This window comes from Pygocentrus nattereri, chromosome 8, assembly GCF_015220715.1.
Source record: "Pygocentrus nattereri isolate fPygNat1 chromosome 8, fPygNat1.pri, whole genome shotgun sequence".
In the NCBI taxonomy this organism is placed as follows: Eukaryota; Metazoa; Chordata; class Actinopteri; order Characiformes; family Serrasalmidae; genus Pygocentrus; species Pygocentrus nattereri.
This window is the reverse complement of record NC_051218.1, coordinates 43,280,031-43,296,265: the sequence shown is the minus strand read 5'-3', so window position 1 is coordinate 43,296,265 and position 16,235 is coordinate 43,280,031. Positions and strand designations below refer to the sequence as shown.

The 16,235-nt window shown below is 42.1% G+C and overlaps 1 protein-coding gene across 11 annotated transcripts in view; it reads left to right on the top strand.

The window, feature by feature from the left end:
* limch1b (LIM and calponin homology domains 1b) overlaps positions 1 to 16,235 on the top strand; it is a 187,924-nt gene that overhangs the window by 76,097 nt on the left and 95,592 nt on the right. The window lies entirely within an intron of this gene.

Below are 16,235 nucleotides of genomic sequence, written 5' to 3'. Positions count from 1 at the left end.
TCCCTCCTTCTCATTCTTCTTTCTTCTTTTTTTAGCTCGTTGGCCAAGATTGGACTCTCATAATGACTCCTGAAGAGACTTTAAATGTTCACTTGGTATTAAAACTTAGTACATTGCCAAATGTCCTGCTTTTGCTTCCAAAAGTAAGGTAATATATGTCTAGTGTGTCTCATGCACTGGATTATCGTTGTGCAGTGTGGTTAGAATGGCATTTACAATGGAATTCATGCTTTTATAATATGAAACCAATAAATGTAAAACTAAATGCAAATAAGTGTAAAAAAAATATGAATAATTAGCTGGAGGCAAGGAAGCTACAGTAAATGCGTACAGATTAGATGCATCCAGAATAACGGAGCTGCAAATGGTTGACAAAAGACTGGCAATGCTGTGCAGCATTGAGAATGAAGTTGGTGAAAGCGGTGATCAAAGCCTTAATTACAATTTATTATTTATTTAATAACTTATTGTTGTTCCCAAAACTACAACCCTGTTTCCAAAAAAGTTGGGGTGCTGTGCAAAATAAAAACATCACTTCTTTTTTTTTATACTTACTTATACATAGAGCCGGGCGATATGGCCAAAAATATTATCATGATAAAAAAATTATCGCTTGATATCGATACATATCGCGATAGTTCAAATCATTATTTCTTTCACGTTTGAAGGCTGATTTTTGCTCCTGGGTGGTTAATCACTGTTTTAAACTATCCTTTATGGTCAGAACACGACAAACACTCGGCAAACAGTGGAACTCTTCACAAATCTGTCATGGGACAGTGGGAGAAAGTGTCTGGTGAGCTGTTTTTACCAGCTGGAAAAGTACAGCCTCATTTTTTGTAATGTTCATAATTTAAGAAAGATTGAAACTGATTAGTTTATCAACAACGTCGGCTTAATACGTACAGCAAACATTAGCCTTACTGCTGTCACTCCTACCACATCCATATCAGAGTCTTCTTCTTCTTCTTCTTCTTCTTTCAGCTGCTCCCTTTAGGGGTCGCCACAGCGGATCATCTGCCTCCATCTTGCCCTATCCACTGCCTCCTCTACTTTCACACCAACCATCTCCATGTCCACCTTCACTACATCCATAAACCTTCTCTGAGGTCTACCTCTTCTCCTTCTACCCAGCAGCTCCATCTCCAACATTCTTTGCCCAATATCTCCACTATTCCTCCTCAACACATGTCCAAACCATCTCAACCTGGCCTCTCTGGCTTTATCTCCAAACTGCTCCACCTTCACCGTCCCTCTGATCTGCTCATTTCTAATCTTGTCCAGCCTTGTCACTCCCAACGAAAATCTCAGCATCTTCATCTCTGCCACCTCCAGCTCAGCCTCCTGTCTTTTAGACAGAGCCACAGTCTCCAAACCATCCATCATAGCAGGACGCACTGCTGTCATATCAGAGTATATCATATCTGATCAGAGTACATCTGATATGATTTACCATATCAGAGTATATCATATCTGATCAGAGTACATCTGATATGATTTACCATATCAGAGTATATCACAGTATTCAGACACCAGCTAGTTTGAGGGGTGAACCACAATATATCAACACCAGACAAACAGAGTCTGACTTTTAGGTACATTTAAACTGTGCTTGGTCACAGGAAAACAGATTGCTGGTTCGTCCACTCAAACAGGGAATGTCTGTGTTTTTTACTCATCACCCCTCCCACTCTAATCACGTTGAAAATCCTGGAAGTGCGCCCTCTCCTGGTGACAACAGAGTAGTATCACTTTCCTTGCAGTAGAAAACTCCACCGCGGCTGTCGCTGGAACGTGGAAGTGTGAGAGTGGTGTATTATATCGAACATTTGTCCAACATCTCTTATAGTTCTATCGAGGACAGTTATATTGCAATAATTATCGTTATCATTTTATCGCCCAGCCCTACTTACACACACATTTCATGTTTATGAATACAAAATCAAAAGACAGTATATGTGTAAATATGTGGTTATATGCAAAAAAGCTAAGTCTCTGAATGGTTGTTTCCCCTCTGTAGCTTTATTTAGTTGTAGTTATAGACAATTCTTGGGCAAACCCTGTAAAGATAATAATACATGTGTGTGTCTGTGAGGAATCTGTGCATAGCAGTGTGTGTGTTTGTGTCTACAGTCTCCTGCTGGATGCTTATTTAGCTGATGTCGAAATCCGCGCGAGTTGGCAGACTGAATGAGTGTTTTCTGCACCCCCCCCACCCCCCCATGGCTGGCTTGCTTTTTTCTCATGAAACAGGCTTTGAGGATGACAAATCACTTTTATTACTTCGTTGTTGAAAGGAAAGCACAGCACAGAAATAGACGAGTAAAGGGATCATTTCTGCGCAGGGGAGGAATTTTAATGTGTGGCTCCGCAGATTCCTATTCCCCTCAGTTATTCTTATCCAAACCTCCCCTCAAATACTTCTTGGTGCCTGTTCTAAGCATTTTCCAAGCTTCTGTTCAAAAGCGCTGAAACTAATGCTGGCCGTCGATACAAGGGGGATGCAAATGTACCTTCATACATTTATTAGAAGTACATTTAAATTCTCTAGACTATATTATAAAATCTCTAGAATATATTTAAAACAATGTACCTTCTACTTTTACTCAATGGCAATAAGTAACACCTTGTAGGTCACTAGGTAAATGTACAATTACAGCCCATCTATCACATTTTAATCAGCTGCCCTTTGCCCCATTCATCACTGGTCAGCTTCTGACCACAGGAAGGCTGTTTTACAGATATTGTTTGAGTAGTTGTGACTTCAGTACAGCAGTGGCACCTACATGATTGAGTGTGTGGTGGCATCTCTGGCAGAGAAAGCTTGGTGGGGACCAGTAAGCTGTAGGGGCAGCAGCGACTCGTCAATGAAATCACACATTCACAAATTTGGTTCCAGCCATTAGAGCAGAAATTAGAGATAAAACTTTTGGGACGACGCCAGCCAGAGGATGTCAACATCATTCAGTCTGGAAAGGATAAAAACTGCTCCTCCAATCCCGAGTGGTTCAAGAGAAAAACATGGCTAACTGTGAATGAAGCCTGGAAAGCGTGTTTCCCTGCTCTGACATGTTGTTTGGATATGTCGTTGCAGACCACAGTGGTCGTTCACTGCTAGATAACGTTGGATTTGTAATGTGATGCTGTATAATAAGATCTAATGTTATCATATCACTCATATTCCTGTCTCCAATTCCACTAACTTCTGCGCCGTTAAGAATATGATGATAAAAGTCTGGACATATTTAAATGTATTATATTTTATTGGCTGCTGTCTGTCTCACAAACCGCGCTGTTTTTTTAAACTGCTCACTTGGTTAGACGAGCCCTGACGGACCCCACGCTCACCAAACTAAGAAACAGGCACAGGAAGATTTTTGGAATGCTTATGAAATAAAATGCAACAATGCTAATTACAAAGAAATATATATATACATTAGTTGTTATACTGAATTATTGATCATGTCGTGCACTGCTCCATAGCGACATCTGGTGGGGCCAGGCCGACTAAAGAGATCAATTCTACACGTACCCCAGACACTCTTATTATATTTTATTACAATTTAAATGAGTTGAAAAGTTACTGTTGTACTACCAGTCTTGTCACTTTTTACTTCAAAACAAGCCGGAGAAAGTCAGACGTGCCATGGACTCAGGTGTCCTGTCTCTGACCTCTCAATACAGAATGCAATATTGGATATCGGAGTGTATATTGGAGTGTCATAATTATATAACTATAAATAATTAAGTAGTCACTTGCAGGTAGTTTAGCAAAACAACAGTGACAAACTCTAGACTTTAAGAGTTAATCTTGGTTTCTGGGCATGCCGCTGTGGTGCTTAGGCCCGGTTCTTACTCGCATACTCGAGTGAATCCACCTTGTGTTTTCTTTCAGGGTGCTTTTTCTTTCTTCTCCTCCAATCCGTTCATCATAAGCACTTATCAGTGCTGTGCTTGTATGTCCCTGGGATTGGTTGGAGTGTGTAGGGGGGGTACTCTGAGCCCCCCCCACTCCAGTCTGCTCCTTTTCCGAGTGAATGAACAGAAGTGTGCGTTAAAAGCATCTGATGGGGTGGAGAGTGTTTTTCATTTCACCTCAGTCACAGCAGAACGAGGCTAAAGTGCATTCAAACACTTGACAAGGGGGTGAAGGACAGAAAAACAGACAGTGGCTGAGAAAGGGTGGAACAGTAATTCAGGTGTTTTGATGCAGAATTTGGTCAATAAATAATAGATTTGTATAGGTGCTTAGCTGAAGTTCAACTAACTGATGCACAGATGAATGTAGATTCATTATCATATGTGTGTGTGTGTGTGTGTGTGTGTGTGTGTGTGTGTGTGTGTATATATATATATATATATATATATATATATATATATATATATATATATATATATATATATATATATATATTAGACTTCACAGTGCTGATATACTTTCACTGAAAACATTAAATGTGCTAATAACCTGTCTATTAATGTCTATTAATGGGCTAATTTTTTCCTTACTTATAATTATACTACTTATAATATTTGTGTGAGTTTGTTATAAATGGTCATGTAAAAATGAATTTTCCCATATCATTAAACAAGCTGTTTTTGTTACTGTACCTTTAAAACTAATATATGTAAATGAACTGTGTTCTGATTGGCTGCATCATTCCAAGAGCACAAACCTCTTATAAAACAGTGTGAATGGGTGGAGCTCAATTGCAAAAGGTTGAATAGACAGATATATGTAAATGTGAGGGTTTGTGTGACATCACAGAAACAGTGGAGCTGTGGAGTGGGTGGTTTTCAAGCATTACATGCTTCCATATTATATATCAAACTCTATGATCAATGAATGTGTTTACGTGCGCTTAATAATCCGATAACCGCAGAAAATCTGATTTTGTCAGTAATCCGATCAACGCGTTTACATGCACTTGAGTAATCGGCTAATGGAGAAACTCCAGGTCTGTGTGAGTCAGACCATAATCAGATTTCTGCTTTACAGCCAGCCAGTAAACTCACAGAAGAAGACGTGACAGAAATGTAATGTAAAACTCAAACTTGGTGCAGCTTTAAAAAAAAGCATTGCGCCGCTTTACCTGAAAATATGAACATACATCATCCGGACGATGAAATATAATTAAATCCGTCTTTTCATCAAGCATGTATTCAGTTTCAGTGTCGTTCCAGGAGTGTCTGCTGTGTCTCGCAGCAACGCTGCCTATTTCTGGTAACACCGTCTGGGATCACACGTGCACAGACTGAGACATCTGAAAGAAATCAGAGTAAGAGTTCACATGCGCAGAGAAATCTGATTACTGAGCTGAAATCCAGCCTCTTTATCAGACTTCTTAATCACCGTACTGATCAAATGAATACACTATAGGCTGCTAGACAGTATCAGCTAATGTTAAAAAGCCCTTTGACCACCAGACAAGAAGAAAGTAAGGGTTGTGCCTGTTGTAAAACATTGTGTAGAGCAGTTGAATGGAAGGACAGAGAGCGAGAGAGAGGAGGGGAAGCACAGAGAAAATAACAGGCTGGATGTTGAAGAATCGGGCTGCAGTAAAAGTGTTTTGAAGGAAGTTTGGTTTGGCCGGGCAGTTTCCTCCTCCCTCCTGCTCCAGCCGTCTTATCTTCACCGTCCACTAATCAGCACTGCCGCCCACCTCGGCCCTTCAGCAGGCGTGGATAATTACACGCCTGCGTTCCCCACTGCCCCCACCTCCGTCCCTCGGCTGCAATAACACTGCGTTATCTTATTACTCCTTCACAGTTTTGAGACTCGTTCCTCTGTTTATCTGGCAGAATCTACCATGTTTACACGCCCTAGATGCCTCCCCATGGTCCTGTCAACTCAACACCTCTCCGCACTTGTGCAGATTTTGAGGGGGTGGAGGGGGCATGGCATCCCACTTTTTGAAATCACACAAGAATTTGGGGTTTGCAGGATGGTTGTCGAAAAAATACTGCACAATCTGTCCTGGAATGGGTTTCGACACTTCTGTACTGTAATGTGATTGTTTATTTTCTTATTGTCCCTCCTTCTGTTTCTTAATTATCATCATACTTATCGTTATTGGGGTATTTTTGCTAAAGTTATTATATCAACATGCAGGCCATACTTTACACTGGCTTTACACACTTTTCATGCTTTTCACCCATATGAAACTAAATTGCTCTTAAGCTGCGTAATGTAAAGCATCCTGCAACTCACCTGCAACTCAGCCGCAACAGTTACAGGCAGCTCAACTTAATGGAGTGAAACTTACAGATAAAGAAAAATACCTCTGGGATGACTTTATTGCGAGGATGATATGATGTATCAAAAAGTAAAAGCTGCTGATTTTGCCAGCTAGTGATGTAACTGAGACCCGGTTTACACCTGGTCGCTTTGTGTGACTAGTATCTGGATTGTATCCTGATCAAATTTTAGCCACATTTATTTACACTCAGTAATCAAATGCGTGTCCAGTTCGTCCAGTTGAAATCTGATGCTGTGTGTTGACAGAATGTGCAAACCCACTCATTAGGCAGTTATCAATTACCATTTCCTTTATTGTTGTTTTTAGCTCTTCTGCAGTTTAGCCTCAGTTTCTTTATCTTGTTGTGGCCCTGCAGCCGTGTTCTTTGGAAGCTGTTCTCCGAGAGCTGATTAGATTTTTGTCTGAATATCTGATTGCTCCTGTAAGTCGTCTGCAGTTTGTTTTGTACAGTTTTGTCTGTGCATATTGCTATTAAACATTTAATTTCTTCCGATCCCCAACCGTCTGCATTGTCTGTGATTTTCCTCCTCGCGGACATGGATCACGTGCCCAGGGACGTACCATAAGGGGAGGAATTTCAGTTGTGCTGGGAAGGGTTTTGGTTGCTGAATGTGTTTTGGAGAGATGGCTGCAGTTACATTGCTTTAACATGGCTCAAATGCATCTCAGACCATCTCCTAAAGTCGTTGGAGGGTCTGAATGTGTTGCATGCAACTTTGGCTGCTTTCACACAGCAGATAAGGTGGCCCAAATCTGATTTACTCACCAAATCTGATTTTTTTTTGTTTGGCTGTTCACATTATCTTTTAAATGTGATCTGTATGCCACATCAGTCTGAGCATATCAGCTCATAAACTTACCCACATCACGTGGCTCATCCAGAGGTAAACAATCACGACTGCCAACCAGCGCCGGTTCGAACCCGGTCACCTCACCTCATCAGATTTCAGCATCAGCATCACAAATCAGAATCGAAGATGTCAGTTTGAGTGTGTTTATCTGTTCACACTGACACACAGACACACATCTGTGGCTCAAATGAAGAAAACGGTCAGATTTGGGCCACTTTTACCTGCTGTGTGAACAAAGCCTTTTTTTTAATTACTCCTTGTAATTGCCAAGTTGCACGAAAATTGTGGTGCAGGCAAGTCACAGCATGCAACTAGTTGCATGAGAGTTTCACATGTAAAGCCAGCCTAAGAACTTTAGTGGCACAAAGGAAAACATGCTATTGTACTAACCAGCAAAATCAGACAATGACATTATTTGTTTTGTGTTTCACTATTGACATATAAAGCAGGAGATGCTAATATGTTAAGGATAATTGTTGGTTTGTCCTGTTTGCCCAGTGTTACTTTTGAATTGTGGTCTCCTGAGACGTCAGACCAAATATGCGCCTTTGCCACTGAGTTTTTACTTTTGTTGATGGGATTAAATTGGAATTATGAGGCTAAAGAAACAGATGTGACCTTATATTCCAGCATCATGCAGAGTGGATGCCTAAATCCTCACACATCTCAAATGTTGAGCTGTTAAAAAGAAACTCTTTGGGAAAGTTGTGAAAGCTTCCTTCTGATGATGGAGCGTAAAGATGGGACAAACCTTTAAAAAACTATACCATTTTATGAATGGGAGTTATTTAGATTTTTTTTTCTTACTGTAGCTAAATAACTGTAGTTGCTATGTAACTGTGGCAACTGTCTTCAAATCATTTTTATAAGAGAATGTGTTACTCAAATGGCAATAAGGACTTGTCAGATGACAACAAGGTAAAAGCTAAACTTAGCAAAGTAGCTGAAAAATAAAATATTACCCCCAAGTTTTTGGCCAGAACACCCCTTTTAAGCAGCTACATATAATGTATATACAAGCTAAAATGACTAAAAGTTAGTATAGAGCATCTAAGTTAACTCTAACCTGAAGAGAAAGTTCTTGTGATCTACAGCTGGTATTGCAGTGTTTTCTGTACAGCTCAAGTATGCTGGTGATTTTTTAAAAATAAATAAAACAAAACAAAAAAAAAACACTTTGTTTTATTTGGGAATCTTATCGGCTTTAAAAATCATTTGCAGTCTGAGGTGTCTCCAGCAGGGAGTGCTGTCAGTACGCAAGTTGCTACAAATCTGTGAACACACCTCTTTGTAGTAACATCTGTTAAAATCACTGATGAAGTAGTTTGCAAAAGATGCTGGGTTACACAGTCATATTATTTAATATGTGAGTTGATAGAAAAAAAACCATAGAAATTAAAACAGAATAGAAAATAGATTAAAACTGCCATGACCACCAGTTTTTTTTTTTTGGGGGGGGGGGGGGCAGCGATACTACTGATAATCACAATTTTTAAAAAATTTCAAGCTACTTATTTTTAGACATCACCCAGGCCTACTGGCCTAGTAATAGTGCTGAATTTCACATATTTCTTTTTCATTTTACTTGTCAGAACTTTTTTAAGATTTGAAAACTTTCTGTTGTTTTTATTTTCCAAAAATGCCAGGTTTTCTGTGTGGTCTGACTTTTGGACTCCACTGTAGCCCCAGTGCAAAACTGAACAAGCAACCTTCAGACCCCAAACACGTCTTGGTTAATTGATATTCGGTTTAAAGGGATAATTGTGTAAATTAAAGGGAATATTGTGTAAATTGGGTTTTTTTACCGACGTATTACTTTAATGAGTTGTTGCTGTGAGCCTGTGGTGTGAAATGATTATTCACTAGTCTCTCCAAACCAGCTCCTCATTAATAACCACATACACTGTGGCCCTCACCAGCCTATTAACAAGTTGAGGTCTGGGGGAAATGAAACAGCTCTTCGGACGCGTGTGCGTGACGGATCTGTGAGTCTGGCTTCAAGGCTAGCTTTGTGCAGGTGGTCAGCAGAGAGGTGTTTGAGCGCTCACACTCCGCCCAGCTGCTAAAACGGCGTGTAACTGTAGTAGTTTGTGCTCAGTGCTGGTAGGTGAGAAGGGCAATTAGCAGAGTGAGAAACGCATAAACAGAGAGGGCCACTGTTATCTCATCCATCGTCATCAAACAGGGCGACTCCCACCCCTGCTTCCTTTTCCTGTTTTCTGCTAATGGCAGTCTTGGCCTTCCATGAAATCTCTACTGTTAGACTGGAGTTCAGCAGCAGCACGGGTCACTTCTGTGCAGGTCGTCCAGGTTTGTTTTATGTTGGCTGCTACAACGAAGCGATGTCTGGGGTTAACATAGTTCACGACTCTGCCACGAGGTCAAAATACAGATCTTAATTATCTGCACTGTAGGTGAAGTTTGGAATGTATTTTAAATGTCATTTTGTCAAGAGATGAACAATAATATCCTTATTAACACAGGACAAAAAGAGTGTGACTGAATGTCTGAGGAATAATAAATTATTATTTATTATTATTAACTTAAATTATTAATTTATTATCCAAATAAATTATTCATTTGCTTTGATTCTTCATTCAGTTTGTCTTCTGAAACTGTTGGTGCAGATTTTTGATTAATTTGCATTGAGTTTAAAATATTGGATAAATAAAATATAACGTGCCATAAATTTTGCTCTGGAAACATCTTGTTTTTTTACAGCATGTTAAATTCACCAAATAAACATTCATTTAAGCGAGTGAGCAAATACATGAGTGAATGAGTAAGGGAGCGAGTAAGTGTGGAAGGGAGGGAGTGTGGAAAGGAGGGAGCGAGGGAGTGTGGAAGGGAGGGGGCGAGTGAGGGAGTGTGGAAGGGAGGGGGCGAGTGAGGGAGTGTGGAAGGGAGGGGGCAAGTGAGGGAGCATGGAAGGGAGGGAGGGAGGGAGCGTGGATGGGAGGGGGCGAGTGAGCGAGGGAGCGAGGAAGGGAGGGGGCGAGCGAGCAAGCATGCATGGAAGGGAGGGAGGGAGCAAGTGTGTAAGGGATGGAGGGAGGGAGCGAGCGTGTAAGGAAGGGAGGGAGGGAGGGAGCATGTAAGGAAGGGAGGGAGGGAGGGAGCATGTAAGGAAGGGAGGGAGGGAGCGAGCATGTAAGGAAGGGAGGGAGGGAGCGAGGAAGGGACGGAGCAAGCAAGCAAGCGAGCGTGGATGGGACGGGGCGAGTGAGCGAGGGAGCGAGGAAGGGAGGGGACAAGCGAGCGAGTGAGCGTGCATGGAAGGGAGAGAGGGAGGGAGGGAGCGAGCGTGTAAGGAAGGGAGGGACCAAGTGTGTAAGGAAGGGAGGGAGCAAGCGTGTAAGGAAGGGAGGGAGCGGGTGTGTAAGGAAGGGAGGGAGCGAAGAGGGGGTGAGGGAGCGTGGAAGGGAGAAAGTGAATGGGGGGTGAGGGAGTGAGTGTGAAAGGGAGTGAGTGAGTGTGGAAGGGGGATGTGAGTGAGTGTGGGAGGAAGGGTAGGAGTGAGAGAAAGTGTATTTGTGAGAATGATTGAGGGGTTACGAGTGAGTGGGAGTATGTGAATAAGTGAATAAATGAGTGAGTAGTAAGAGAGAGATAATGTGAGTTAATGAGAGAGTATGTGAGTATGACAGAGTGAGTGAGGGAGTATGTGAATGAGTGAGAGAGTGAGAATGCGAGTGTGAGTGAGTATGTGAGTGGTTGAGTGAATGAGTGAATGAATGACTATGTAAAGGAAGTGTGAAAGTATGTGAATGAATGAGTGAGAGAGTGTGAGTGAGTATGTGAGTGATTGAATGAATGAGTATGTGGGAGTATGTGAATGAGTGAATCACTAAGTATGTGAGTGTGGGAGTATGTGAATGAGTGAGTGAGTCAGTCAGTGAGAATGCGAGTGTGAGTGAGTGAGTTAGTGAGTATGTGAGTGATTTAGTAAATGAGTGAATGAATGAGTGAGTGAGTGAGTGAGTGAGTTAGAATGGGAGTGAGTGAGTGAATGAGTGAATATGTAAGGGAGTGAGTGAGAATGCGAGTGAGTGGGTGAGTGGGTGAGTGAGTGAGTGAGTGAGTGAGTGAGTGAGTAAGGGAGTGGGTATGTGAGTGTGAGTATGTGAGTGATTGAGTGAATGAATGAGTGTGTAAGGGAGTGTGGGAGTGAGTTATAAGTCTGGTATATTAAGTGGTATTATTTGGGTGGTGGATCATTCTCAGCACTGCAGTAACACTGATGTGGTGGTAGTGGTGTGCTGGTGTGTGTGGCGCTGGTCTGAGTGGATCAGACACAGCAGTGCTGCTGTAGTTTTTAAACACCTCAGTGTCACTGCTGGACTGAGAATAGCCCACCAACCAAAAATATCCAGCCGACAGCGTCCTGTGACCACTGATGAAGGACTAGAGGATGACCAGCACAAACTGTGCAGCAGCAGATGAGCTGTCGTGTCTGAATTTACATCTACAAGGTGGAGTGACAAGGTAGGAGTGTCTACTAGAGTGGACAGTGAGTGGACACAGTGTTTAAAAACTCCAGCAGCACTGCTGTGGCTGATCCACTTGAACCAGCACAACACACACTAACACACCACCACCACGTCAGTGTTACTGCAGTGCTGAGAATGATCCACCACCCAAATAGTACCTGCTCTGTGAGGGTCCATGGGGGTCCTGACCACTGAAGAACAGGGTAACAGAGTATCAGAGAAACAGATGGACTACAGTCTGTAACTGTAGAACTACAGAGTGCAGCTATACAGTAAGTGGAGCTGATAAAGTGGACAATGAGCGTAGAAACAGGAGGTGGTCAGAATGTTATGCCTGATTGGTGTGAATATTCAATAAATAAATAAATGCCGCATTAGATTGATTCTGTGATATAACTGGCCACAATGGTACAGTAAAAATATATAAATGGGAGATAAGATTTCTTAGACGCTTTGATTCAAAGTATGTGGTTGAATCATTTTGAGTTTTGTTTTCATTGTGAGAAAGTGAAACTCGGCTGTAGGAGCTGGATGTGTGTTTATTGTTCTCTCTCTCTCTCTCTCTCTCTCTCTCTCTCTCTCTCTCTCTCTCTCTCTCTCTCTCTCTGTCTGCTTTGCTGCTGTCAGCTCCTGGTGTGTTTGCTGTGTGTTGTGTTTGGCAGTGTGTGTTGTGTTGGGGGAGAGAGGCGAAGAGGTGAAGGATTTAGGCTGAAACTGGATTCTTTTCCGTTTCCTAAAAGCTGTTTTTTACAAAGCTCTTGACATTGATTCTCTAATGTAGAACTTCTAGGCCAATTTTAGCTAACCTTGAGCAGAACCTTGAGCAGAACCTGGAGCAGAACCCAAAAAACGCTACACCAGGGTTCGGCAGCGTGTGGCTCCGGAGCCGCATGCGGCTCTTTTACTGCCCTGTTGTGGCTCCATAGCAGAATTAGGTTTGTAATGTAAAGTTAAAAAACCTTCCTTTACAGTGAAATAAAGCTCTGCTGATCGTTCAACACAGTTTAACAGTAAATGGTCAAACACTGGAGTTAATGTAGAACTGCTGATTCACCCTTTAACCCTGAAGATCAGCGCAGACGGCTGGTGGATAATTTGGAGACGAATGGGCTGCTTAGTGTTTATAATCACTCCAGCTGGTTTCCTGATACGTTTAATCTGCAGTGAGAAACTGTCAGACACTAAAGTCGTGAAGCTGAAGTCAGTTTCTCGCTCATCAGCTTCTTATTCAAATTTTCCTGTTCCACCTTTAATGATGCAATGGTTAGTTACATAGTTAGCTTCATTCTGGCGCTTCAGGCACCATTTAAGGTGGAATGGGAAAATTTGGATAAGACGCTGGTGAGTGAGAAGCGACTTTCGTCTTGTAAAAAGTCAAACATTATAACACATTTTACCAGAAACTACTATAATTTTGAGGAAAAGTTTCCTGCTGGAGATGCGAGAAAATATATATAGCTGAGCTGAAGCTTAAAGACGAGCAAAGTAAGCCTATGTTTTCGTTTATATTATATTTTTTGCCTGTTTACAGACACATGTTACATGTTTACAGACAAGATGATGAAACTTCATGGGTTTACTTCAATAAAATGGACATGAAATATTGTGGGTCCCAAGGTGGTTAGATTTTTGTTGAAACTTGACAAAATGTCTCTTCTTAACACTTAACATAAACACAGCTTTGAACAGTGGTACATACATGAAATCATAATATTTTTCATTAAAACGCAAGAAAGTTTAATTCATTTAAAAAAAATCTGTTATTTACTTCAAACAGTGGGATCTAACTGCTCATCATGTGGCCGTGAGGAACAGGGATGCAGGCTAAAACAAGGCTTTGTGCATAGACTAAAACTAAAAAACTAAGATCTGAATTCTCCCTTTTTATTTATTAATTTTACTGTGGGTCTGTGGTTTGAACTAATGTAATAGAATGGTCCATGTACTCCCACAAGCAAACACATTTTCACCACTCACAGATGAAGCGAATAAAGTTGATTATCTTGTTGCAGCAGTGCATGTCTGGGATTTATTAGACAGTAAGCAAATGGGTGGTTCTTGGAGTTGGCGTGCTTAAGAGAAAACGGCAGGCGCAAAGACCTGAGGGCCTAATCGTTATGGCCAGTTGACTGGGAGTGTGCGAGCTTTGGATCTGGACCTTGTAGCAGTGGAAGATAGCTGTCTGGTTCAGTGAGTCCTATTTCCTTTCACATCACCTGAACAGCTGGTGACATGTCCACTGTTAACCTGGGGAAGTGATGGCACCAGGATGCACTGTGACAAGAAGAGAAGCCGGTGGAAGTGCAATGCTCCGGACAATGTTCTGCTGGGAAACACTGGATCCAACCATGAGTGCAAAAGTCAGTCATCAGCCAATATCAGCTGTTAATCCTGATTAATTCTTAGCGCATGATCGAGTAAAACTACAGAGTATATCCTTCACTCAACAGTCTGCCTGTGACAGAATGATGGCGGTTCCTGTTTGCTCTTGCTGTCTAAAGGTCTCCTCTTCTCTGGCTCAGCTCTTCAGCCTCTTTCCCCTCACGACTTTGGAAATGCTACAAAAGCTCACACTATTTTGTTTTGTTGTTGCTGTTGTTACTACAACTGTTACTACAATCACGCCGCACACCACAGCTGTATTTTATCTCAGGATGCTTCAATAACTAACAGTGTACAAATGGTAGCTCTGCTGCTGAGTGCTGCTGTTGCCGCGGTCATCACTGCATTGACCACTGGTATATTAACAACAGGCAACAGCGACAAGTGACATCTATAAGTCACTTCATAGATCTACAGTTACACACGGTAGCCCATTCGTTACTGTGCAGTTTTTCAGCCACGGCCACAGATCGGCCACAGGCTCCCACTGCGCACCGGCAAGGTAGGGGTTTCTAATAAAGTGGCCAGTTAATGTATTTTAGCAGGTCTGTATGAGTCTCCTCTATTGTGCCTCTTCAGCCTTTTCTCATTCCAAAGTAAAATTCCAGTTCTGACCCCAAAAAACTGAGCTGTGTTTGGGAATGTGATGTGTGTAACTTACACCGGAACGCTGCACACACTGGTCCAGTCAATGGAGCGTTTGTTTCGCCTTCATCACTGATTCGTCTGCTCCGATTGTGAAGCGGTGCGGACGTCTGATGAGCTGTGTTGGGCTGCTTAGTCAGCCTTTTGTTTTCAAAGAGTTTATAGTTTTATATCTTTGATTTGATTCTGGGTCTTTACTGGGTCTGTCTTGCGTGTGGTTGGTTTGGTTGGGGGTGTGGGTGTGTGTGTGGGTGTGTGTGTGTGCATATACATGCATAGACTTCATAGACCAGTTGGCTATTTGACTCATTGATCCACTAATTGGTGCTGTGGGCAGCCATTCAAAGGCATTTCATAAGACAAACACAGTGGGTTAAAGATTATGAAAAACAAACCTGTCTAAACCTGCTGCTGCATGTTGTGCCCACTCTTACGAAAAAGTTCCACCTGTGAATAAATACATCATTTTTGCACTGTTCATTACTTGTAAGCACGTGTGGTTTTGCACAGTTTGCAGGTGAAAGGTATGTCTTTTTAAGGGCAGTGTGTTTAAATGAATGTGTGACTGTGAGTGAGTGTCGTAGAGAGTGAGAGTTAGTGAATGCCCGCTGGCTCTTTCTCAGGTGTTAGTAGTGGGTGTCACCGGGCTGGTGGGGTTCATTCTGGGTGGGGTTCCGTCTCCTGGGAAAGAGGCAATAACAGAACACATACAAACGAACAGGAAGAAAGCCTGGGCCCACACAGAAGGGAGGGGGATATCTCTCTCTCTCTCTCTCTCTCTCTCTCTCTCTCTCTCTCTCTCTCTCACTCTCACTCAATTTCACTTGCTTATTCTCACTTGAAAAAAAATAAACACCCCCCCTCTCCATCATTCCAAAACAACAGTGTGACAACAACTGCAAGGGAAAGGAAACATGCCACCCTTCCAGATCAGAGTAAGAGGGAGAAAGAGAGAGGGAGGGAGTGAGGGAGTGAGGGAGTGAGTGAATGAGTGAGTGAGTGAGTGAGTGAGAGAAAGAGATAGAAAGTAGTAAGAGCATAAAAACAGAATGAGAGAGAGTAAAGATAGAAAGAGAGAGAAGAGTTAAAGCATGAAACAGAGTAAAAATAGAAAGAGAAATGAGTAAAAGAGCATAAAAACAGAAAGAGAGAGTGAAAATAGAAAGAGAGAAAAAGAGAGGGAGGAGTCAGGGGCCTTTACAGAAGAGCTGGGAACCAAAGAGGAGCGAAGGAAAAGAATGAAGGAAAGAGGGGCTCAGGTTGCATGGCGGAACAAAAGACACCTGCTCAGAGAGGGAGAGAGGGAGAGAGAGAGGGAGAGAGAGAGAGTGAGAGAGTGAGAGAGAGAGAGAGGGAGAGAGTGAGAGAGAGAGAGAGGGAGAGAGGGAGAGAGTGAGTGAGAGTGAGAGGGGTGTATGCACTGCACCTGAGAGGTAGGTAAAGTATTAGGGAGTATAGAATTGCCTAAGTTGAGAAGAGGAAGGAAAGAACAGCACAGAGTGAAAGAAGGTGCTTGACCACATGACCAGAGCATCCAAACAAGTGTGTTGTTAACTGTAACAATCAGACTGTGAAACATTCACTCTGTATGCATTAGCAATGTTGTG